The 26659-nt window shown below is 47.8% G+C and overlaps 1 protein-coding gene across 10 annotated transcripts in view; it reads left to right on the top strand.

Moving 5' to 3' along the window:
* The window catches only part of LOC127046389 (leucine zipper putative tumor suppressor 3-like), a 370036-nt gene that overhangs the window by 95091 nt on the left and 248286 nt on the right, over positions 1-26659 (top strand). For 5 of the 10 annotated variants that reach the window (XR_007773013.1, XM_050943375.1, XM_050943368.1 and 2 more), the window contains exon 2: positions 21550-21696. The exons of 4 other annotated variants lie outside the window; for them this stretch is intronic. The gene's annotated coding sequence lies outside the window, so the exon portion shown is untranslated. Of the gene's footprint in view, positions 1-16584; positions 16624-21549; positions 21697-26659 lie in introns of those variants that run through there. One more of the 10 variants, XM_050943371.1, reaches the window with a different exon arrangement.

Raw genomic sequence — 26659 nt, 5'->3', positions numbered from 1 at the left:
GGCAGCAGGATTTTTAAGCAATGTGGGAACTGGCTTATTCTCCAGCCAGGCCACTCCCATCCAGGGAGGGGTAGGAGGGAAATGAATAACGAGAATGTTTCCATTGGTAGCGGTGTCTTGCAGGGCTGTAGGTGGGAGCTGTATCAATGCCCTTGAAATTCCTTATGCCCAGTTAATTATAAATCGAGGCTGGATTCACAATAGTGAGTTGTTAAAGCCTTGGCAAGGGAGACGGAGGCGGCTTGATCTGAAAATGGGCATGGTTTGTAAACACACCTTGAATTTTTTTCTCTCTCCACCCATGAGAATGTTGGGGAGGCTGGAATGAGAGGTAGTCGCCTTAGCCTGCTGGCGCCAGAGACATCAGCCAGCTGGCTCTATGTGCATGTCCCACTGTGGGACAGGAGATGAGACCGGTGGCTCTGATCCTCAGTGGAGCTACATCAATTCACATCAGCTGAGCATCTGGCCCGTGTACTCCCAAAGCTTTTCACAACTCACTGGTTTAATAGACACCTCATTGCATTCCAAAGGGATAATTTATAAGAGGCTTCTCAACCAGGGATATGCATACCCCTGGGGGTACGCAGAGGTCTTCCAGATGGTATCATCTAGATATTTGCCTAGTTTTACAACAGACTACATAAAAGCGCTCCTGAGTCAGTACAAACTAAAATTTCATACAAAGACTTGTTTATACTGCTCTATATACTCTGAAATGAACATCCAATATTAATATTCCAATTGATTTATTTTATAATATGGTAAAAAGTCAGAAGTTTTTCAGTACTAGTGTGCTGTGACACTTCTGTATTTTTATGTCTGATTTTGTGAGCAAATAGTTCTTAAGTGAGGTGAAACTTAGGGATACGCAAGACAAATCAGAGTCCCGAAAGGGGTACAGTAGTCTGGAAATTTTGAGGGCCACTGATTTAGAATGTAAGAACAGCTATATTGGGTCAATGGTCTGTCTAGCCCAGTTCCAGGTGCTTCAGGGGGGAACGAAGAGAATAGGACAATTATCAAGTGATCCGTCCCCTGTCATCCAGTCCCAGTTTCTGGCAATCAAAGGGTTAGGGACACTCAGAGCCTGGGGCAATGAAGAACCCATGTGTGATTGTAGAATGTAGCCCGTCCAGGCCACTCTGTGCCTTAACAAAACAATACTAAAGTGCTGTGCAGCCCATAGCTCATTGCGGTGACTTGCCTGGACATCCAGTGAGTCACACTTGTCTAACTGAGGGCAGAATTGGGCCTGTTAATTAACCATAACTGGGCAACATGCCTGAGTAAATCTCTGGGAGGGTGGAAATCCCTATACAAACATAGGGCCCAATCCTGCAAGTTACTGACTCCTTCAGTTCTCCTTGTGGAGTGGAAGGAGCTCAGCACCTTGCAGGATCAGGTCCTTTGAAAGCTGAGATTTACTTTTACTAATCACTAGAGAGTCTCCCTCTGCCAGGGGAAATCTCCACTGTTTGGAGCCACAGCTCAGCTCCCTTGTGCTGCCTGTGGGGCACAAAGGAGCTGGATCACAACAGAGAATCTGGCCTTTGGTCTTCTGTAAGCTGTCCTTCAGTGTGGGAATGTTTATTCCATTTACATGGGTCTGACTTGTGCCAAGAACATTTCATGCTAACCCTACGAGCCCCCAAGGATTCAGTACTGCTCAGCACTTCTGTGGCGCTTTCCCTCTGGAACGCTCAGAGGGCCGTACCAAGGTGAGCTCCAAGCAGTATCACTGTTTCTCAGATGGAGGAAACTGAGGCACGGGCAGGTCAAGGGACTTGCCTGCGGTCACACAGGGATTCTGTGGCAGAGCTCAGAAGGCAACTCAAGTCTCTTAACACTGTCTTCCCATTGGTCCACCCTGCCCCTCCCCTCCCACTGTTCCAGTGATCTCATCTGGCTTTAAAATATAGTTTTGACTAGACGTTGTCTGCCCTATGCTGATTGGCCCTCCAGCTCTCGTTCTTCCCTTCTTCACGGTATCTTCACCTCCGCTGCACTCCAGCCCCAGAGCACCCACGGAGTTGACACCTATGCCTGGGTCACACCCTTGTACCCCCTTCCCTTCAGTGTACCCCCGTCCTTCACTTTTCTTTCCCTTTAGCTGATCCCCCTCCTAACTAAACCCATCCCCCCACCAAAAATAAATGGTGGGACCAACATGCCGTTTGCTGCCCTGACGCTGTACCCTCTGCTTGTGTAGCCTACCCTTCCCCCACCCAGTGCCTGTCTTGTTGACTTAGATCGTATGCTCTTTGGCCTGCAGAGGGTATGGGCTGCGCTCGAAGCCCGAGGGGCTGCAGAGGCAGGAGCTGTGGGAGGCCACTTTAGGGGGCCCCACATGCCCAGAGCAGCCTGGGGGATTAGCGGCGGGCCTGGTGCCAACAGCAGGAAGCAGAATGACCGAGCCCCAGCCCGCTCTGCTCCCCTCATCCCAGCTGTGACGCTCAAGGGGTCCGTACCCACACACACACACCCATGGCTGGAAGCGGAGCGACACAGCAGGGAGCCAGCGGAGTGGAGCAGGCTGGGGCTGGGTTGCTCCACTTTCTGCCAACGCCGGTGACTGCAGGGGTAGAGTTGTCCCCGACCCTGCACCTCCCAGGAACGTCCCTGCCCCTTGCAGTGGACACACCCTACAATGGGCCCGCTGGGGGATGGGGCTGGCCACCGGCACTGCTGCATACGAAGCCCGCAGCTGCGTAGGGCTCCATGAAATTTGGAACAATTCGGTGCCCCAAATTTCATGGTGCCCTACCCAGCTGCGTATTCTGCGTATGCCTAAGGACCGCCCCAGCTGTATAGTTCACAAAACCAGCTTGAAGAGGGATGATCTTCTTAAAAAGAAAGGCCAAGACCTACCGTCTTTGCTAACAGAACCGGGGGATGTTGGCAACCCTTGTGAAGGAAAAAGGAAGGGCTCCGTACTGGGCTAACTAAGGGAAATTTAATGTCCAGTGATCTACGGGACGTCAAACTAGAAAGGTGATCTGATGGTCCCTTCTGACCTTAAACTCTAGATGCTCTGTGTAAGCATCCACAAGGTCACTTCACTGTTCTCCTTCAGATCCCTCCTGAAAACTTCCTTTTCTGTGCTGCCTACAAGAAACTTGACAGCAGTCAGGCTGCTCGTGTGCAGAGAGCACTGCCAGTCACGGTGACTGGAATTGTCTCATTGTTCCCTTGTAGTCACCCCCATCTGTCTGTACCCATCTCTTGTCTTCTACTTAGATCAGAAGATCTTTTGGGCAGGGGCCATGCTTTTTTTTTTTGTTCTGTGTTTGTGCAGCACCTAGTGGGGCCCTGGGCCGACTAGAGCTCCCAGCCACTACAATAACACTAATAATAATAATAATAAATAGTAATGCATCTGTGAAGAATAGCCTCTCCAGAAATTAACCCTGGAGGAATCCCACTGTACCTGGAAGTTTCTGCAACATCTCTCTTGCATTTTTTTATTGTGGGTTGTGGGCCAGGTTTACAAAGCGCTGGATTATGGTAGTGCTAAAAGCATTGTGCAGCATTTTACTCCACAGCTAATCCCACGGCATTGTAAAGCAGGATGTTACTCGACGTAAGATGTAGGACCAGATAATCCCCTTGATCCACAGCAGAGCTCCTGCCGATAGCAGGAAGAGGCTTACACAGAGATCAAGGATAGCATGTGTTCCTTGTGTAGTCACGGTGGGGTTTCCAAAAGCTCTCCCCATTGGCTTAACTGTGTGCTCTCACTGACTCCAGCGGGACTTCGCTTTTGCAAACCACGCCCTATACCTTTAGGGCTTGCTAGTCTTTGTACCTAGCTAGTCTTTGCAAGCATGTGTCTCCTATCTCTGTTACTCTCCTCCATCCCCTCTGATCGTCTTGCACCCCACTTTATCTTCAGTTGGCTTGTAAGTTCTTCAAGGCAGCAAGAACGGCTTCCAGTGTGTGCATGGCCCCAGTGCCCAGCATATTGGGTCCTCATTTTTGTTGGGGCCTCTGGCTGATCTGACCCCCAAAATAACATTGCAATTAATACGGTAAAAGTGATGCTGAGCGCTTTTAGAACCCCTACTAGCTGGCTATTTGCACATGTGATTACCCACGATGTGCACTTCATTGCAGTAACTGTATGAGTCAGGTGCATGCTTTTACCCCTAAATTATTTGAAAATCTGGCTAACTTTTAAAAGGTGCGGATCCACTCCAATGAGCTGCAGAGGAGAACGCGCATGATCAATGTCTCTGAAAATCAAGCCGTTGCTGCTGAGCAATGATACCTCCTCACCCTGGCTCCACGTGTCTTTGGCTCCTTCTGCCAGGTTAGAAGGGCAAAGGTTCTATCATATCTGCCTGACCACTGTTCTCCAATAACGGACAGGACACACAAGGGCAGTAGGTAGCATAGAATCGCCTTTTATATTGTATCAACGACAGCTACTTTTTGCTCGTGTACATGGCTGTGTTTTTTTCCCGTGCTGAGTAAATTTAAGGTTGTTTCATTACTACTTTGTCATTTGCCATCCAGCAAATGCCTTGTCTACACTAGGGACAATAAACAATCAGAGGCCCTGCAAGGCTTATAGAACGCTTTGTGTCTGTCTAGGCACTGAAATGCCCCAAGAGGTCTAATAGCTGGGAAGCACAGCCAGCCTTCCGACAGGTTTAATACCTGGTTAAGGCTTCACCAGTTCATTCTGAACCAGTTTAATCCCAGTAAAAAGAACAGGAGTACTTGTGGCACCTTAGAGACTAACAAATTTATTTCAGCATAAGCTTTCGTGGGCTACAGCTCTCTTCTTCGGATGCATAGAGTGGAACACGCAGACAGGAGATATTTATACATACAAAGAACATGAAAAGGTGGAAGTATGCATACCAACTGGAAGTGTCTAATCAATTGAGATGAGCTATAGTCAGCAGGAGAAAAAAAAACTTGTGAAGTGATGATTAAGATGACTCATAGAAAGTATGTGGAGAACTTAACATAGGGAAATAGATTCAATTAGTGTAATGACCCAACCATTCTCAGTCTCTGTTTAGGCCTGAGTTAATTGTATCTAATTTGCATATTACTTTGAGTTCAGCAGTCTCTCTTTGGAGTCTGTTTTTGAAGTATTTTTGTTGCAAAATTGCCACCTTCAAGTCTGTCACTGAGTGGTTAGAGAGGTTGAAGTGTTCTCCCACTGGTTTTTGAATGTTATGATTCCTGATGTCAGATTTGTGACTATTTATTCTTTTGCGTAGAGACTGTCTGGTTTGGCCAATGCACATGGCAGAGGGGCATTGCTGGCACATGATGGCATATATCACGTTGGTAGATGAACGAGCCCAGTGTGGGTGTTAACAAGCTGAAACAGTACAGCTAGTCCTCCTGCTACTGGCCTGGCACCATCTCCCAGAATACACTGCTGCTGAGAGCCGAGGCGGGTGTTGTGGGATAGGTACCCAGAGGGCACGGCAGTTAAAATGGTTTGGGGGAGGTTCAGCATGGCTAGTGGGGGCTCACTGAGCCGTTGGTTCTTATATGGGTTTGGTTACAGCTCATTCACTTTTCTAGGGTGGATTGGCCAAAATGGAGGCTTAGCGTGTCCAGAGTCTCCTGGACAAAGGCTCTAGGTGTACATCCGTGCTGCAGTGAAACACTCGCAGCTGACCCATGTCAGCTAGTTCGGGCGAGGGGCTGTTTAACTGTACTGTACACATTCAGGTTCAGTCTGGAGCAAAGGCTCTAGGACTCTCCCTTTTCACAGGGTCCCAGAGCTTAGACTCCAGCCGGAGCCTGAATGTGTACACCACAGCCCCGTAACCCGAGTCCCATGAGCCCACGTGTGCAACGTAGATATACCCTTGCTGTTATTTAGGAACCGTCCAGGAGGGAACTGTGCAAAATGGTCCCTTGGCATCTCCAAGTCGAAAGCAGCAACGCCAGTCTGTAAGAGAGAGATTCCAAGCCTGAAAAGCACAGGCGGGTTATTTTTCTCCCTGCAGGTAGGAGGGAACTGACTGAGCCCCGTAACTCCGGTTTCATTCCTCCGCCAGTTTGGAGTCACTTGGGTGAAGTTGTTTCAATATGTGACAACACACAGTCAACCTGTGGAACTCTTTGCCAGAGGGTGTTGTGAAGGCCCAAGGGTTCAAAAAAGAACTAGATAAATTCACGGAGGATAGGTCCACCAATGGCTATTAGCCAGGATAGGCAGGGATGGTGTTCCTAGCCTCTGTTTGCCAGAAGCTGGGAATGAGCTACAGAGGATGGATCACTTGATTATCTGTTCTGTTCATTCCCTCTGGAGCACTTGGCACTGGCCACTGTTGGCAGACAGGATACTGGGCTAGATGGACCATTGGTCTAACCCAGTATGGCCGTTCTTATGTTCTTATTATTTGGGATTGGCAATCCTGGAAGCGAGGCACAAGAAACTTAGTTTCCCGATAGCTGCAGCTTCCTGCTTTCAGAGTGGGTGGAAATAATCCCACTTTTTCCACAGGCCTCACTCCACATCCGACAGATTGGGCATGGAGGGAACAGAGCAGGGATCTGATCCATCCTGCGTCACCAGATAACATTTAGAGCTAAGTATCTGAACGGGAGAGGGGTCAGCTGCGATTTTTGGCCCTTTCCCTCCCTTGGGTTCAGGGACAGCAGGAACCACTAAGCAATCTACCCTAACCCTAAACTCTAAAAGCCTGGGGGTGGTCAAGGGGAGATAAGAGCGGTTAACTGGGTCTCCTTCTCTCGCTATCAGGTAGGGATCTGCAGCTGGGAAGGCAAGGCCTTTGTGTGTTGGATTAAAACACAAAAGGGTGAATTGATCCCCCGTGTAACTCCACAGACTTCGTGGTGTTGCTTTGGATTTACACTGGTGTAAATGAGACGGGAATCGGGCCCATTGATGGCACTCAATACATAGCGACCCCCAGGGGCTCACTTCTGATCTCACTCAGGTCACTTCATTGGGGCTGCTCCTTATTGACCAGTGCACCAAACTTAGATCAGAAGAGGGGTGGATGCGTGCTGGTGACTGGCTTACCTCTCTTTAGCGACATTGAGACCATGGACCAGTGCCTCAGCCCCATTGTAGTTACAGGGAAGCAGAGCTTTGAGCTCAGAGCCTGTATCACTAGGGATCTTGCAGATTTAAAACCTTGCCAATTTCTGCTCTTTTCTTTGAGTGCTTTAAAATAAAAACCTAGCACAAAATTAAGTTCCTGGGTACAGGGCTTTGGAGCAGAGCCCGGAGCTGGAGCCCGGAGTAGCTCCGGAGCAGTGGAGCTGCAGGTTTTTGCCTGGAGCTGGAGCAGAGCCGGAGCACAGCTTCAAAGCCCTGCCTGGGTAAGATTATTTCTTTAGCCTCTCCAGAGGGCAGATCTTCCACTGGTGCAAACTGGTGCAGCTCTGCTGACTTCAGGGAGAGCAAAGGATTTGTCCCAAGGACTGTGCAGGTGCTGCATCCTTCCAGTTGCTATTGGCACAGAGCAGGATCTCCCTGACGTGACATAAGCTATCACCGCTCTTCATCTGGCACACAGTAGACAGTAGATGGGCTTTGCTGTAATGCCTGAGTCCCAGTCACTCCTGCAGTGCTCCCGTGAAGAGTTTCCCTCTCCTTAAACATTCAGCAGATTTTTGTAATTAAAAGTGGCATAGGCCACATGACCAGAAGGGCTATTCTTCCTGCACGGTCAAATGAGTTACCCCTGTAAGATTTTGATAGCCAGCTTTCACGATTCAATCTTCTGGTGCTGCTATCCTTTTTCTTTTAATTAAAGCAGTTGAAGGTCGGCGCAGGAAGGTCATGAGCTGTTTGCTGAATTACTTGACCTTCCTTAAGAATGTATAACATAAGCAGCTGGTTCTAAAACTGTCTGCGTGAGTCTTGGCATCAGTGTTTAAAAATGAGTCTAGCACATTGGAGTTGACGGGATATTTTCTCGGTGCTGTAATGGCTTGAGCCAAAGCCCACAGAAGTTGTTTAGAACCTTTCCATTGACTTCAGCGGGTGTTGGAATGGGCCCTGGTCTAGAAATGTTGGTGAACAGCCTGGGAAAGTCTCCACAATTCAGTTGGCTAGAGTGATTTTTTTTTTAAAGTGTGTCCAGCTCTGATAACCAAAAGCCACAACTTGCAGCCCTTGTGGGAGGAAGGGCTGTATCATTTGTTATAATATACGTGACAGGCATGCCTAGAGGCGTCACTGTGCTAGGTGCTGTACGTATATCCTAGTGAGAAAAAGTCCCTGTCCTGATGAGCTCACAATTTAAATAGACAAGGCACAAAGGGGTGGGAGGAGACACTGAGTCACACAGGGGTGAAGTGACTTGCTCAGGATCATACAGTAGGTCAGCAGGAGAACTGGGAATAGTGCATGTCTCCTGATTCCCAGGCCAATGCTGGGTCAGCTGGCCCGCCCTGTTGTAGAATTAGGTCCTCGGTACAAACTAGGAATGTTCTGTGTGAGTGGTTCATACAGTACTGGCCCGTGGAATAAGGCTGTACCGCGTTTGTATTCAGCAGGCGTAACTGATGTCAGTCATTGTTGTGAGATTGTGACTGTGCCCTGTGATATCATCATTTTGAAACTTGCTCCCTGGGGTGAGCGTTCTCACTGGCAGGACCTCAGCTAGGAAACTCCTGCCTAGAGCCTTACCCTAGTTGCATTCCGAACAAAGTGTGAGACCTGATGAGAGCTTAGCTATTCAGTCATGTCTGAATAAGGACCTTACTTGTTTGTCCAGTGCTTGGAACGCACAAAGACCCCATAAGTGATGACTCATGATTGAGTGTTACATTTGTATAGGGGCTGTCATCCAGATAAATCCCAAAGCATCTTAGAATATGTCTATGCTGCAGCTTGGAACTTGCCTCCCAACCTCGATAGAAAGACTCACACTAGCTTTGATCAGGTTAGTTTGCTAAAAATAGCAGTGTGGAGGCTGTGGCTTGGGCTGTCTGCCTGAATACAAGCTCAGGTGGCTAGTCTGAGCCATCCACTCATGCTGCCGCGTTCACACTACTATATTTTCAGGGCCGGCACTTCCATTTAGGCGACCTAGGTGGTCGCTTAGGGCACCAGGATTTGTGGGGGCAGCATTTTGCCACCCTCGGCAGCAATTCGGCAGCGGAGGGTCTTTCTGCACTCCGGGTCTTCGGCGGCAATTCTGCAGCAGGTCCTTCACTTGCTCCAGGACCTGCCGCCGAAGTGCCCCGAAGACCGGGAGTGCGGAAGGATCCCCCACCGCAGAATTGCCGCCAATGACCAGGGGTGTGGAAGGGCCCCCGCCTGGGGCACCAAAAACTCTGGCGCCGCTCCTGTATATTTTAATGTGATAGCTTGAGCAAAACTAGTGAGTCTTGTCTACCCAGGTTGGGAGGCACCCTCCCAGCTGCAGGGTAGCCATACTTTACAATTGCCAGTAGCGGTTTGGATCTCCCAGTGTGGCCACCTCCAGGGTGGAACATGGCAGCTGTTGAACAGCTCACTACAACACTAAACAGCAGCTAAGGACAGGAAAGAAAAAAGCAAGTAAAATTGATAGAAATTGTAGCGGGACTGTAGAGAGACAGAATGTAAATATCCAAGTTGGTGTTTATCAAGGAGAATAACATTAATGCCCCTACTTTTGTCAAACATGCTGTGGATCTTGGAGTACAGAGTGGCCAGGCCCTTGGTTTTATGTTTCCATGTCCTCCTGAGGCACTGGTTTGAGTATCTCTTCCAAGGCAAGAGCTCCACCTGCTGAATAAGCAACATCATCAGTACTTTAGGACCTAAGCTATTAGGTTCAGTTTGATTGTTAAGCTGTTGCTGTTGTGTCATCATAATAATTCCTAGCTCATATCTAGCACTTTTCATCAGTAGATCTCAAAGCTCTTCATAAAGGAGGTCGGTGTTGTAATCCCATTTTGTAGATGGGGAAACTGAGGCACAAAGGGGAAGCGTAATTTACCCAAGACTACCGGGTCGGTCAGTGGTGGAGCCAGGAATTGAATGCCCCGGTTTTCTAGGGTACGTCTACACTACGGGATTATTCCGATTTTACATAAACCAGCTTTGTAAAACAGATTGTATAAAGTCGAGTGCACGCGGCCACACTAAGCACATTAATTCAGCGGTGTGTGTCCATGGTCCGAGGCTAGCTTCGATTTCTGGAGCGTTGCACTGTGGGTAGCTATTCTGTAGCTATCCCATAGTTCCCGCAGCCTCCCCCACCCCTTGGAATTCTGGGTTGAGATCCCAGTGCCTGATGGGGCAAAAATCATTGTCGCAGGTGGTTCTGGGTAAATGTCGTCACTCATTCCTTCCTCCGGGAAAACAACGGCAGGCAATCATTTCGCACCCTTTTTCCCTGGATTGCCCTGGCAGACGCCATAGCACAGCAACCACGGAGCCCGTTCAGCCTTTTTTTTTTACTGTCACCATATGTGTACTGGATGCCGCTGACAGAGGCGTTACTGCAGCACTACACAGCAGCATTCGTTTGCTTTTGCATGATAGCAGAGACGGTTATCAGTTGTTCTGCACCTTCTGCTGCCATTGTAAATTGGCAGTAAGATGACGGTTATCTGTCGTTCTGTACCGTCTGCTGCTATCATGGGTGCCCCTGGCTGAGGTCGGCCGGGGGCGCAAAGGCAAAACTGGGAGTGACTCCCCAAGTCAATCCCTCCTTTATGGTTTCTAAAAATAGAGTCAGTCTTGCCTAGAATATGTGGCAAGTGTACTAGAGAAGCAGTGTATCAGAGAGCACAGCTGCTCCGTGTCAGATCCCGCAGAAATGATGAGCTACATGCCATTCACGGAGGGTGCCCCTGCCGTTGCTTCCCTCCTCCCCCAACCTTCCTGGGCTACTGTGGCAGTGTCCCCCCCATTTGTGTCATGAAGTTATAAAGAATGCAGGAATAAGAAACAGTGACTTGTTAGTGAGATAAAATGAGAGGGAGGCAGCCTCCTGGTGCTATGACAGTCCAGGCAGGACATTAAGCGATGCGGAGGAGAGGAGCCCAGCATCCTGCTGCTATGATAGTCCAGGCAGTACAGAATCTTTCCTTTACACAGGAAAGGGAGGGGGCTGATGGAGCTCAGCCCCCCGTGGCTATAATGAGGATGGTTACCAGCCATTCTGTGCCATCTACTGGGAATGACCAGGAATCATTCCTATGTTTACCCAGGCGCCCCTGGCCAGCCTCACCTGAGGCTAGCCAGGAGCACTCACGGGCTGATGGTGACAACACATAGCAGTCATATTGTACCATCTGCCACCGGGGAGGGGAGAGGAGCAAATACTGCTCTTCACTGCTGCAGCATCGCGTCTACCAGCAGCATTCAGTAGACATAGGGTGACACTGAAAAAAGTCAAGAAACGATTTCTTTCCCTTTTCTTTCACGTGGTGGGGGGAGGGAGTAAATTGACGAGCTATACCCTGAACCACGCTGGACAATGTGTTTGAACCTACAGGCACTGGGAGCTCAGCCAAGAATGCAAATAATTTTCAGAGACTGCTGTGGACTGTGGGATAGCTGGAGTCCTCAGTACCCCCTCCCTCCCTCCATGAGCATCCATTTGATTCTTTGGCTTTCCGTTACGCTTGTCACGCAGCACTGTGTAGCCTGGAGATTTTTTTCAAACGCTTTGGCATTTCGTCTTCTGTAACGGAGCTCTGATAGAACAGATTTGTCTCCCCATACAGCGATCAGATCCAGTATCTCCCATACGGTCCATGCTGGAGCTCTTTTTGGATTTGGGACTGCATCGCCACCCGTGCTGATCAGAGCTCCATGCTGGGCAAACAGGAAATGTAATTCAAAAGTTCACGGGGCTTTTCCTGTTTACCTGGCCACTGCATCCGAGTTCAGATTCCTGTCCAGAGCGGTCATAGTGGTGCACTGTGGGATACCGCCCGGAGGCCAATACCGTCGGTTTGCGGCCACACTAACCCTAATCCGATATGGTAATACCGATTTTAGCACTACTCCTCTCGTTGGGGAGGAGTACAGAAACCAATTTAAAGAGCCTTTTATATCGATATAAAGGGCCTCGTAGTGTGGACGGGTGCGGCGTTAAATCGGTTTAACGCTGCTAAAATCGGTTTAAACGCGTAGAGTAGACCAGGCCTAAGACCCAATCCAGTGCTCTATCTGCTAGGCTGCACTGCCTCCCCTAGGACAGGGTAAGAAATGGGAATATCTGAAGATGTGTGCTATCTGGAGTAGCTGTTGTGTGGGCTTTGAGCGACTGAGCTAGCACACAGGGAGGTACTGGCCCAGAAGAACACCACCCCCAGCCTCTCCAGCTTTAGCCTCAGTCTCAGCCTTCCACTGGATATGATCTTGTCCAAGCAATGAACCTACCAGCCAAGTACAAGCCCCGTGCCGTTCCACACCTTTCCCTGATCAAGAAATACCCAGCAATCAACAGTTAGGACAGAACAGGCTGGGTGATTGTATAGTTGCAGGCAGGCTGAAAATACAGCAGGGACAGCGTTTTGCCACTGGCTTCAGTGGGGTCAGGCTTTCACCCAGAGTTTGTTGGCTTTAGACAAAACATATCCTGCATCATGGCAGAGGGTTAGACTAGATGACCCTTGCAGGCACCTTCTAACCAGGGCCGGCTCCAGGCACCAGGCTAGCAAGCAAGTGCTTGGGGCAGCCAACAAAAAGGAACAGCATGTCCGGGTCTTCGGCAGCAATTCGGCAGCAGGTCCCTCAGTCCCTCTCAGAGGGAAGGACCTGCCTCTGAATTGCTGCTGTTGAACTGCTGCCGATTTCTTGTTGTTTGTTTTTGTCCCCCCCCCCCTCCCCACTGCCACTTGGGGCGGCAAAAATGCTGGAGCCGGCCCTGCTTCTAACCCTATGCTTCTATGATTGCTTACATCGGTTCTGTCACCTTTCACAACTTTCTTCCAACTTCAAAAACAATTCAGTTAGACTTGAGGGCAAAGAATTGTAGAAAGGTCATAATTTGTGTTTTAAGATTAGTTACTCCGTACTCATATGCAGTTCTCTTATTTGATTGGTCTTGCCCTTTAATGTACGACTGTGCTCTGAAAAGTGGCTTTGTAAAAATGCTTTTGTGGGACTCCGTGGTTGTGCCTCAGTGGTTCCCGATCAAACGTGCTCACCCCACAAGCAAAACCACAAGTTTTCCAGCTGCCAGCCCTGCAGCCTCAGCCTGGGAACTGAGAGCCCTGCTGGGTACAAGAGAGCAGTGAGTAGCAGGAGGAAGATGATTTTTACCTTCTGTGGACTGCATTGATGAGACTGAGACTGGAATACTGTGTCCAGGTTTGATGCCCACATCACTTAAAAGGGCTGTTGAAAAAATTGGAGAGAGTGTAGAAATAAGCCACAACAAATATTTGAGGGCTGGAGAAAATACTTTACAGTGAGAGATTTAGAAAACTGAATCTATTGCACTTGAAGATTGAGAGGTGACTTGATTACAGTGTGTAAGTACCTTCAAGGGGAGAAATTACTGGTATATTAGGGCTCTTTAATCTAATCTAGTGGAGAAAGGCACAAGAACTAGTGGCTGGAAGCTGAAGCCAGACACATTCAAATCAAAAATAAGGCACAGTTTTGTAACAGTGAAGGTGATTAGCCCTTACCAAGGGGAGTGGGGGAGTCACCATTTCTTGATGTCTTCAAATCAAGACTTTCTGGAAGAGGCTTTAGTCAAACACAAGTTATTGAGCTCAGTGCAGAGGCAACAGTGAGATTCGAGGGCCTATGGTACACAGATCAGATTAGATGATTTTATGGTCCTTTCTAGCCTTAAACTCTGTGAAACTTTACTCCTCATGCAGCATTTCTAGTGGTAAAGCTTCCACAGGCCAGGTGATGCTTTCAGATTGTGCCTTTAGTGACACCTGTGAAACCCATTGCCTTCCCCAGGGAGTAGCATGGATGTAGCTGATTGGAATTTAGTAAATAATTCTGTTGATGAAAGAGTAGGATCCAGTTTCCTCTCCCTTGAACCACACTTCAATCCAGAGACCAGGCCCAAACCACCATGTTCAGGTTCTGATCCAAACTCTCCCAAAGTTCAGGAGAGGCATGTTCTATCTGGGGTTTTGCCTTAGCCAGCTATTCCCCACCCCCAGTTTAGAACCAGGTCCAGTGCCTATTGAAATCTGTGTGAGTCTTGCCGTTGACTTCACTGGGCATTGGATCAGGCCTATAGTAACTAAGCTTGAGCAATGATAGTTCTGGATTTGCTCTGATTCAGCTCTAGCCATAATAGTGACTGATGAGCACAACTGGAATGGCATGCAGTGAGTGCACGATACTCTGTCATCCCTGCATACAGCAGGCTAGTAAAGTAGCAGTCGCTTCATTATCTGCAGGTGTTGTACGTGTCAGCCTTGTGTTATTAATGTTGGGCGGATCCAGTGGAGATTTGTCAAGGTGTCGCATTCTGTACAAAAACCCGGGAGCATTAAAGAAAAGAGGCCTGAATGTCTCAGCTCTGCAGTCAGCAAGGAAGGAGCTTCCGCGAAATACGGGAAATAGCAGAGCAGCTTAACTCTTAACTCTTCAGCTAAACTCCAGTGCACCCTGTCCTGGAGCATGGATGTGTGTGTGCTCCCTCTACTCGATGGCACACCACAGTGCTGCTCCTCGACACAGCAGGGCCCATTCCATTGAAATAGTAGCAGGACTCTTTCTTTAGCTGAAATCTGGGAACATGCATCATTGGAGCTAGAGGTTGTAGTTTCTCTTCCCCATGTCCCGGGCGTACGGTTACCTGATGACTCGTGTCTGTATCCTGTCTGCTAGGAAGTTTTTACACACACACACACATACGCACCAGTATTCTACTGGCCGATCTCCGGTCCCACTAACTGATACCACTAACAGTGCTGGGGAAAGAGGGATCTCAGATATACATAGTGGCTTTTAAGGACATTTTGGCAGGGACAGAGTAAATTACTTTTCATGATTTTTAATTGTGTTTCCTCTCCATCATTTGTTAATATTACCCTAGGCTGTGTTCTCTACTAAATCTGTCCTCTTCCATGTAGTAATCTATCTCCCGCTCTTCCCTCCACTTCTGTGTTTCAAATGAAGCTGAAATTAACATGGCCCTTTTCATTTAACATCACTTACTTTTATTTCTACAGTACATCATCATGCCAGAATGAGCCATTGTTCCTCCAAGCGGAACAGCGCTCTAGGAATAGTGTCATCTATTTAATTACTGCCATAGAACCAACCGAGGAAGCACTAAATATTATGTTAATGTAGGTCCTACAAAAATGTGGCCAGCATGTTTATTGGTAATAGAATGTTTGATTTTTAAAAAATCTAGCTAATGAGGGCCCAGAGAACACTCTCCATTGATTATAACTATTGTTAAAATGGAGCAGATATTTGACCTTCAAATACCCTTTTCAACAACCCTATTCTTTAAAAACCAAACAGGGACCCCCAGGCTTTTGTGTTGATGCAAATTCACTGAATTTTTCAGGCTGGTTATTAGAATTTTGTATTCCTAAGATAGCAGGTTGATTCCTTTCAGCAGCTGGAATGGTACAGATGCTAGGTGTGTCTCCCAAATTTGATTGTAGTTATAGTGTGAACAATTATCCTACTAGATCAGAAACAGTGAGGTCTTTATAATCTGACCTAGTTCGCTGTTCAACTGCTTATCTGAAAGCTTTTTTAAAAAAATGCAAATAATTATAGACCTTGCAAACAAATTTGGCTAAAGCAGCTCTGACTATACAAGAGTAAGCTAATCAACGTGATTATTATTGTAGCACCTAGAAGCTGCAACTGGAATTGGAGCTCCATTGTGCCATGCGCTGCAAAAATACATAGTGAGAGACCATTGCTGCCCTAAAGAGTGCATGAGCTAAATAAGCCAGAGGTTGGCAATAAGAAGTCTGTTCATCCTTAGTTCACAGATAGGAAACTGAGCCATGAAGAGATTAAGTGACTTGCCCACAGTCCCACAGTAAGTCTGTGGCAGAGCCAGAAATTGAACCCAGATCTCCTGAGGCACAATCTAGCATCTTAACCACAAGGTGATATTTCCTTGCCACTTTTAGAATTTAAGGCACTCCTACTGCAGCGATGGGCATGCATTATATTCCCAGGCAGATAGAAGGGTGGGTGTATTAATTAGATATTGGGCTGGTAGGATGTTGTTAGGGCCATCTTTTCTATCACAGCAATAGAGAGTTAATTTGGGGTCTGTGCACTTTTGCAAAAGGATTTGCTGGGGAGCCTGCTCCACTATAATCCATCCGGACAAAGGAATTCCTCTCCAGCTTTTACTGAACACACAAAAAGAGTTCAGACTGAAATACTCGGAAATGAAAAGTTAGATCAACATTCATTCTGGAAAGATTCCCTTGTCCTCCTTTTGTGTTTTCATAAAGCCTTTTAATCCAGGTTTTCATTTAAAGCCCCTTGGTAACCAAATGCCCTTTTGGGGGAGGGGGTGAAGAGCTGATTCAATATTGATTTTTGGCTTAGTCATTTTTGTAAGATGCATCCTGCTGTTAAGATAAGCATAACACAGGAGCGAGGATTGCAGTGAATGGAAAACCTCTCTCTCTCTCTTTCTCTCTCCCCTCCTGATGCTTGGTCCAGTTGTGTGCTGCGGATGGGATACAACACAGACACAGGTCAGTCGCTAACAGGTTGCTTTGCCCTCCAGGCCTGGTCTTGATTCCCAGTCTGAGATGACTTCTGGCTGGTATGTTCTGATGCCCTCTCACCTGGGTCTTCCCTGCATCACCGTAGGGTAACTCAGACTATTTCAGGCTGGCATCATGGTATAATGGAGGGAAGTCCATTCCAAAGTGAGCCAAGCTTAAAACCTATTAGGCAGAAGGGACAATCTAAACAGACAAACAAAATGTTATGGGTTGTAGATTTGTAGATTCCAAGGCCAGAGGGACCATTTGTAATCATCTAGTCTGACCTCCTGGATAACACAGGCCAGAGAACTTCCTCAAAATAATTCCAAGAGCAGATCTTTTAGAAAAGCATCTACCTGCCCACTCTTGTTTGAAAACTGCAGGGTTCAGCACAACATAGTTCAGAGCAGCATTGGTGGAGGGAATGGGTCTCACTTGGGCACCTGAAATGATGGCCAACATTTCCAAAAGTGGCTTCTAACAGCCATCTAACGTTTTGAAGCTGGGATAAAAAAAGATGAGAAGTCTAAGAGAAGGACAGATGGTCTTGCGGTTAAGGCTCTGATATAGAAGCAATCAATATGTAGCTAACAGCTATATCCCAGTAGCTTTTGAGAGGAGACTAGAGTAAGGCAGAAAGACTGTGGACTGAGACACCGGAGGCTTGGGATCAGTTCCTGGCTCTGCCACAGATTTCCAGGGTGACTTTGAGATCTCTGTGCCTCAATTCCCCATCTGTTAAAGCGGATGACCATGCCTCCCTTCTCCCACTCTGGGCCCATGTTCTCTATTTAAATTGTCAGGTTTTTGGTGTAGGGACTGTCTCTTAACGTGTGAATGTACAGTGCCTAGCCCAGTGCAACTCTGATCTCAGATATCGCCTCTAGAATCTCCTGTAGTATCAGTCACGGACCCTGTGGTTACAGCAGCTGTCCCTATGGATCTAGGGTTTTGTGCAGCCCCCGTGGCATGGTGTTGGGTGTACATGAAATGTGACTGAGAGTAAGCGCGCTAGGGACCTTCGTGAGAATGTTTGTTTGTTTTCCAGCCTTTCCTCCTTCCGCTGAACCAAGAGCGAAGTTTTGTGACCACTTTCTCTCTGGGGAGCTGCCCTATGGAGGAAAGGTGCCAGCTGGGCAGTGGTCAGGCTCCCCGGGAGCTGGCTACAGCTGAATAAATTCAGTTTAGCCGGACGACAAGAACCTGGCATAGCCCCAAAGCACTAGTGAGGGGTGTGTATGACATGCAGATGACAAACACCTGCCCCCAAGCTGGTAGGTTAGTTCCAGATGTTTTTCGTAGCTCTGTGCTATACCCTGCAGGACCAGGCCTAGGAATCGGGTGTTTGTCCATTCAGGAACAAAAGTCCTGCAGCCTTGGCTCTGGAGGAAAGGGGCTATGTGCATCTGTGGCATGTTCCTAGTCCTGTCCCTGCCCATTTCCCAGGGGCATCCCTTTCTGCTCGAGGGATGTTCACAGCCAGCAGTACCTCAGTCTGTAGCAGAAGAGTAGGACCATATGGATCCTTTTCTACCTCCCCCTTCCAGATTTGCCTCTAGATCTGCAGTCTTGATGTTAAATAGCACAAGAGGCTTTTTCATCTCATAGATATGAGAGCTTGACTAAATGAACATAGTAGGCAGTATAAATTATGGAGGCACCACAGCACCCCCATAGTTAGGGTTGCCTAGAGACGTACACCAAAAAGAGGCTTTACATTTCTTTGTTTGAATAATTTAGTGCAACTTCCCTAAACATACAGCACTTAGGGCCCAACCCTGCAAAGATTTAAGCATATACTTAACTCTACTCTTGTGAGTAGTCCCAGTGGAGCCAATAGAATACCACACATGAGTAAAGTCAAGCATATGAGGAAGTCTTTGCAGGATCAGAGGGTCTGATCCAGCTCCAGTTCAGTCAATAGCAGTCTTCCCATGTACTTGGAGAGGTGTTGGATCAGGTCCAAAATGAATCTACAAGTAACTCTGTTAATTAGTTGGAGTTGTAATCCATTATAAATTACCCTTTTTGAATTTTTGAGTGGAGTGAGTCCAACATTTTTTTCCTCCTATTCCTCTTGCAATTAAATGGCTGATGTTTGAGATTTAATAGTTAATTTACTGCCCAAGAGACTGTTTGGATGTATATATTATCAAGTTTGCTAGCTCGTTATGGCGCGGCCAATTCTTGTTTTAATGTAACTCACAAACCTCTTAATGATTTGAGAGTTTACTTTGGTCATACAGTAGCCTTGTCCCTAATTATGTTTTCCTTATAATTATTTTGTACAGTAGGAAGAAAATTTTATATATATATAAATAAAAAATATGGTATATTTGTGTATGACTTTTGAGCAGGTTCTATAAAGAAACATGGGATTAAATAGATAGATGATATCCGGGTAGCCTTTAGCAGTTCAGGTAAATTCTTCATTTTTGTAGACTGCACATGATTGGATGAAATCTCAAACTTTTTACAATCTTTGTATGAAAAATAACAAAAAGAATTAGCTAAATTACAGTTTAATGGGCCATATCCTCAGTTAGATCTACACTGATTTACACCAGCTGAGGATCTGGCCCTAGGCTACTAAAGGCAATTTGAGATCAGACATGTCCTTATTGCAGGGGTAGACATAGGGTTATTTGAGTGCTGATGGCTGAGGATTGTTGCACATGATGGTCTGGAATGCCTGAACTGAGAGTTAAGCCTTGTATCAGAATTGTTTATGTAACTTCTGCTTGTGAGTTCCATATTTGAATTCTGGGTTTTGTTAAGGATGTGTTTAATGGTGCTTCTTTTGAAGCACTACACTGGAATTGAATGAAGTTTTTTGGTTGGCTAATTGTGACTTCTCTATTGCCACTCAAGAAATGCATGGTATGCAACTGTGGAGTTTGACAATTACAAGGAGAGAGTTCTTACCTTCCTATTCCAATAGGACAGTCCTCCTAATACTTGTGTTAAAGGAGAATCCTCTGCAGCTATTAACAGTATAAGGCCCATGACCCACAGCTGAGCAGTTCTTATTCCATCCACTAGAGGTCAATGGTATACCATCTCATTCCTGCGCTTATTTAAGGCTTTATTGTATTGAAATACCATAGACAAAGAAGCCTTCTGTCCTCTGTTCTCAGCAGATGTGAGCAAACTCCACTGCAGCAGACACCAAGTTAATTAAAAAGCCATTAGCCTAATGAAATCTTCCTTTTTTTTCTCAGCAAATATTTGTAATGAAGGCAAAAGTTCTCTCCTCAGTGACTAACATCAAAGCTGAGTTGCACGAAGGTCTGGAATAGTTGAGGTAACCATCCCAAGATTCATAGGCTGATCTGAAGCTTATCTGAGCGTCTCCGTTTAAGAAATCAGGTTGGGAACCTCATGTGAACTCTGTTTTGCCAGTGAGGTAGGGAACGCTGCAAGACCAGCATCTGTTATGGTATTTAATGAGCAGTGTATTCTCTGGGAAGGACTGTTATATGCTCATCTGTGATCCCAAAAGGAGACAAATCGACCAAACAGGGCCAAAGAGTGAGGTAATTAGCTTTCACCTCAGTCTTCTCTTCATGGGACTTTGTCTGAGGAAGGACTGAGATAAAAACTGACCTAAAATCAGAGCTGGTCTTTTTTTCTTTTCTTTTTTCAAACCAATTTTTTTCCCTTAAAAAATTTAATTTTTTTCCAAAAAATATTTTTTTTGCAGAAACAGTCATCAACATTCTTGAAGTTTTTCAATTTCTCTGTGGAAAATTAAGTGTTTTTTATACTGTCTTCAAAGTCTGGTTGCTTTTGTTGATGGCTGTGGTGGACTGGCTCAGGGGGTTGCTTTGAGGACCCACTGCCTTTTGGGTTAGCTCCTCAGCTGGTGTAAGCTGCCACAGCTCCTTCAACTTAATGCTAGGACAGTTTTTACACCAGCTGAGGATCTGTCCCTTGTCTCTGATGCCAGTTGGAAGTCAGCCCAGGATGGTGGTAAGTGAAAGTGGTGGCCGTCAGACTGGTAGCTTATAGAGGGTCAGGTGGTGGGTCTCAGGACAGTTCTCAGTGGACAAGTGTTCACATCACAAAAACCATCGCACAGTGTTAGCAGCGGCCAGGGCAGGACTCAGATACTACGAGGAAGAGAGCCATATAAGTACCCGGACTGGTAAGTCCGGAATGGGCCACTGGGCTGTGAAGATGGTCCCTGCAGGGCAGTGTGGGGCAAGCTTTCAGTGTCTCTGTGTTAGACATTGCCTGGCACGAGAGAGCCGCCTTGGGGAATGTTAACAGTCTGCTTCTTTCACCAGCACTAAATTGACACACCATTTTTTTAAAAAGGATAAAAGCGTCTCTCCGGTTACTTCATCTTGCCCTCAAAAAGTCAGTATAAATGTCACCATGAAATTTACAGAGCTGATAACACTAAACTGGATTTCTTTCCCGAAACCCTGCTCACTTGATAGAGAACTTTGCATGCAAGTCTGTAACATTCTCTACCCTGGCCTAGCACTGGGACCTTACAGTCATTCTGTGATATCAGCCACTGGCAGCTGGGATACCATAAAGGAGAAGCGGCCTATAAAGACCAACAATCCTCCAAAGTCATTGAAATAAAGATTACTCTTAAACACACACGTAATTAACTGAATGAAAAGTCTTCCCTAATTAGCATAATCCTCAGGCACAGAATGGGATGAGTTTTATTTGAGCCAGTTGATTTTTTACGCATCACTTTCCTAGGTGATTGTGACAAACCAAGTCTCTGCAGTACCTAGGAAACAGCTGGATTTACTGTCAGGCAGAGCTCTGTCATGGAGTTCCTAGCATGTTCTTCCTCGAGGCCTTACGTGATGCACAGTGAGGTGGATGCAACTGTTGCACAACAGTGTAACGTACACTAACACCTTGTGGTTGTTTGTCCCCCTCTAGTGGCTGCACCATCTGCAGAGGCTTATGAGTCAGCTACTGCCTCCGCTCACCCTTCACTCCAGCAGTAGAGGCTCATGCTTTTAAATCCAGAGGTCCTGGGTCGAGCTCTACAGCAAGTCAACCTGGGCAGTGATTACACCAGCACATGTGAGTGAAGGCTCATTTGCACTGAGTAACAGCAAGTCTCTAGCCCCACTGCCAAGGAGTCAGAAGCACACAGGGTGAAAAAGGGGCTTGGAATGGAAGTGTCTGAGGTGTGATCCTCATCATGATCATGTGGCATCCCTCTGAGGCTAGCTTCTGCCGCTGGGCTAGAACAAGTTGGTGTCTGCACAGCAGTGCTCTCGTTAATGCAGGGTCAGGATCCCCAGCCTCCCCATCTTCATCACTGCTGACGCGTTGCATTCTTCACTGGCCCTGGGCATAGCTGGGTCCGGAGGGGGCGAGAAGACAAACGTGAATACACTTGCGCTCTCTTTCATTTCATTTATACAATGTTTTGTGTCTTAACCGTGCAGTGTCCCCACCCTGAACTGGCAGGGCCACCTCAAGTGTGTCTACACTGCAGTTAAAAACCCGTGGCTGGCTTGTCCCAGCTGGATCGGGCTCAAGCTAAGGGGCTGTTTGTTTGCAGTGTAGGCTCGGACTGGAGCCTGGCCTCTAGGACCCTGTATGGGGGAGGGTCCCAGAGCTTGGGCTGCAGCCTGAGTCCGCGTGGCTATATGGCAGTTGAACAGCATCTTAGCCCCAGTCAACTGGCATGGGCCAGCCGCGGGTTTTCAATTGCACCCTTAGCTTTCGGTCGCTAAACTGGGCCAGCCAGTGGGGCCAATGTTCTGACTGGTCTGGAGGTCTTTTGCGATGTGAGCAGCTGTCCACTGGACTGGGGCTACTAATTCATTTGACACTGGTCACAACCTGTCATCCCACAGGCACCATTTAAAATCCCTGGCAACCCCGGGTTGAAAGGGTTCCTGTCCCAAGACCAATCCGCTGAGCCCTTTCTTGCTCAGTCAGCTGAGAGCTCTAGCCGGGAAGAAATGAGGCAGTGGTTTGTCGGTGTCTCGCTTTGCGATGATCTCATCTGTCAGAGTTTGTTGCAGCAGCAGCTGCGAATCTCTATTTCCCAGCAGGGCTTGGCAGGCACTTCGCTACCCCTGGGCTCATCAAGCAAAAGAACAAACAAGTAGAGGAGCTTTGGAGTGTTGCCAGCCAGGTGCATGTCACCTTACGTGCCTCTTGCTGTCGTTTTGGCATTGAGGTGCAGCTCTGTTCATGTGCATGTGGTACTGGCGTTAGCACGACCAGAGCACCACAGAGCTGACAGTGCGCCACGAGAGCGAATGCTCGCTTACAAACACCTCTGACTCCTCCTCCCCCCCACTCCCTTCCCGGATAGCTGAGCATGTGCTCCAGGGAGCTCTGGGGAGAACCCTGACTCCAGTGCTGTTCAGACAGTTTCTCCTGTGATGACATTTCAGCCGAGGGCAAAAGCAGAGCGACTCGCTGGAAAAAGAAGGCCCTAATCCTTAGTGCTATCAGGGTGAAAGTGAATGGACAAAAGGCAATGAACTGCTGTATATACTCCCTGCACCAATATCTAGGTCAGTGGGGAACACTCCCATTGACTTGAGTGGAAGCAGGGTTAAGCCAGTGCTGAGCAGCGTGCATGTGAAAATCCCACCCTGGAATGGAAAAGCCCTGTGACAGTAGATCACAAGGTCTCTCTCCCTGCTGGTGCAGGTTTGTTCCCTAGTGTGTATTCCATAGCGTTGTCCTGTCTGAAAAAACGGAGATTCTATGTGCCTTCGGAAGCTGATCCACAGCCAGTGCTTGGATTCTATTTTTGTTGCTCTTCAGTCTAAATTTTCCATAGCTCAGTTTTATCACATTACACCGAATACCAGTCTCTGTTTCCCTAAATGACTGCTTGCTCTTTGGAGTTTACACCCTCCGAACGTATGTGTGCATTGTAGTTGTTATACCCACACACACACACTCTTGTGCCAGTGTTTTCTTGGGGAGGTTCTGCGGACTTCTTGAAGCCAGTGACTTATTACCTTGCCCAGATATTAAAGAAATAGGATCAGCTGCCTAAAGAGAGAGGATTTAGGGTGTGGGCTGAGCAGTCCTGAGGGAAGAACCATAGGAGCAGCCAAGCCTGAGTAGAAGGTTTGAGCAGAAGTTTATGTTGTTGTTAAATACAAACCCAAGGAAGGGGGTGAGCTTTGAGTCTTCCCAGTGTGTGGACACTAGTTTAGAGCAGGTTGGAAATTACATCTGCTCACACACTTCCTTAGTGCTCTTATGGAAAAAATTCTCTTGGATTTAGTGGAGATTAAACCAGTAGGATTCTGGAGACATAACTCTGAAATCCCTAGGGTCTTATATCCCTACTATAGACTCATATATGCTTGTTTAAACACTGATAATGAGAGTATCCTCTATTCACTTCTCTAGGGTTTATCCATAAGGGATGGTCCCTTAGCCAGGCAACCCACAATAAACTTAATCTTTCCTGCTTGACCAGACCCTCCAGCCCAGTACTCCATTTTAATGGCATTTTTTTTCTGCATATCACCCTTGTCGTCATTGCCTTTCTGTTACAGAAGTGCCAGGGACTGGACTGGCTGATCCGAGTGCTAATTTATTTCACTCTGTTAAAAAAATGACTGTGCATAATTAGATTTTCAACAATGACGGGCTGGAGGGCTCAGTGAGGGATCAGAGCAAGTGTTTGTTTTGCCTTTCCAGTGGACTAGCTGAGCAGTTCTCAACCGGCAGTCCATGGCTCCCTGGGGGTCTGCAAGCTCTTTCAGGGGAGCTGCAGAGCCCCACAGCTGGCTCTGAGCTCTGGCACTGAAGCTGGGAGCAGCGTGGAGCTAAAGCTGGCGGCCCCACCCCCACCAGGAGCAGCACAGGGTTAAAGCGAGCAGTCCCAGCCGGGAGTGGCCCAGGGCTGATACTAGCACCCTGTCAAGCCCCCGAAGCCGTGAGCGGTGTGGGGCTGAAGCTGGCAAACCTCCCCACCAAGCCAGGAGCAGCCCTGGTAGCCCACACACACACCTGTACACAGCCCCTAGCTGCCCCCGGCGTACACACAGCCCCAGCTACTCCCCTGCATACAGCCTGAGCTACCCTGTTTCTGCACCATAAGCTACCCCTGCATACACACAGCCCCAGCTACCCCTCCGCCTTCACCCTGAGCTACCTCCCTGCCTGCACACAGCCCCAGCTACTCCCCTGCCTGCACTCTGAGCTACTCCCTCACTTCACACAGCTCCCAGCTATCCCCTGCCTACACACAGCCCCAGGTACCCCCTGCCTGCACCCTGAGCTACCCCCCTGCCTGCACCCTGAGCTACTCCCGTGCCTAAACACAGCCCAGCTACCCCTCTTTGCACCGAGTTACCCCTCTCACTTCACACAGCCCCTAGCTACCCCCTGCCTACACACAGCCCCTAGCTACTCCCTGCCTACACACAGCCCCCAGCTACCCCCTGCCTGCACTCTGAGCTACTCCCCTGCCTGCACGCAGCCCCAGCTACTCCTGCCTGCACCCTGAGCTACCTCCTGCCTGCACCCGGAGTGGTTTTAAACTTTTTGAAGTGAATGCCCCCTTTGAGTTATATTTTTTGATTATGTCCCCCCACAGCCCAGAAATGCTCAGTGGCCAACTGAACAAGTTGGGGGTGCAGGTGACGCACGCTCCCTGCTGTGTGGAGCTGGCTTGAGCCCCGCCAGGTCTTGCCCCGCCCCGCCCCTATAGAAATAAAAGGATGCCTATGCCTAAGGGTCCCCCCACTCCGCTGGGCCCTGGCATTTGTATAGCGTATTGAGGGGGGCCTCAGCAAGAAAAAGGTTGAGAACCCCTAGACTAGATTGTACCATTATCTGTTATGTTAAAATAATAATTTCCCTGGGAGGATTCCCTGGGGACCCTCGGTCTTGGGTGCATTTAAAGTGGCACAAGATGAACCCCTGGCCTAAACTGTTGCTAGAGTTGGAATATTCTTCTGGAGTGAAGCACTAACATTTCCAGCAAGTGGCACTTCATAGAAGCATCTCTGACAAGTGGTGCGGCTTGCTGTCTTGATTAACGAACATCTTCAGGCCTTCACCCTCCTTCTCTGCAGCACAAGTGCTCCTGGCAAACCAAGGGTACTAGGAGCTACATTTTAGTCATAGCCTTTGGTAACATAAGAACAGCCATACTGGGTCAGACCAATGGTCCATCTCACCCAGTATCCTGTCTTCTGACAGTGGCCAGTGCCAGGTGCCCCAGAGGGAATAAACAGAAAAGGTATTCGTCAAGTGATCCATCCCCTGTTGCCCATTCCCAGCTTCTGGCAAACAGAGGCTAGGGACACCATCCCTGCCCATCCTGGTTAATAGCCATTGATGGACCTATCCTCCATGAACTTACTAGTTCTTTTTTGAACCCTGTTATAGTCTTGGCCTTCACAACATCCTCTGGCAAGGAGTTCCACAGGTTGACTGTGCCTTGTGTGAAAAGTGACAGTACCTCACTGCCTGGCAGTCACATTGAGGAGTGGGAGTTCTACCGCTAACCTTGTGTCACCTCCCCTGTCCAGGATTTGCTGTTTGAAATATATTCTGCCTGTTGTAATCTCAGACTGGATTTCTGTATAGGAACTGGGGATCTTTTATTTGCTTGAAGCTATGAGAGTGAGATTATGTACAGGGAAGACCTGAAGCTTTTACTAACAGGACACAATGAGAGACTGACCTGAACCAGAACCCCAGATCAGAATCCCCGCATGCCTTCGTACACTTACTCGCAAGAGCACAGAGTTAAAATATGGGCAGGGTACAGGTTTGAGCATCCTCTTCATCATCATGCCATTAGGATGCTTTTAGCTAAGCCCTTGCCCCATAACTTGACAGCCTTTAATATGTGAACTGGGTCTCCTGCCCGGCTCACCGGTTTTTCTCCTATGCTTAGGTGCACAATTCTGCTCATCTGCCCTAGGCAGGATCTAGCCCAAGGTGGTGTAACTTGCAGGGCTGCGATATGATCAGGTCACCTTTTCAGAGCAGAGCCCAGGGAGGGTGGTGGCAAAGGGCAAAGACTCTTGATGTGCAATTG

This window comes from Gopherus flavomarginatus, chromosome 3, assembly GCF_025201925.1.
Source record: "Gopherus flavomarginatus isolate rGopFla2 chromosome 3, rGopFla2.mat.asm, whole genome shotgun sequence".
In the NCBI taxonomy this organism is placed as follows: Eukaryota; Metazoa; Chordata; order Testudines; family Testudinidae; genus Gopherus; species Gopherus flavomarginatus.
This window is presented reverse-complemented; position numbering and strand designations above follow the sequence as displayed.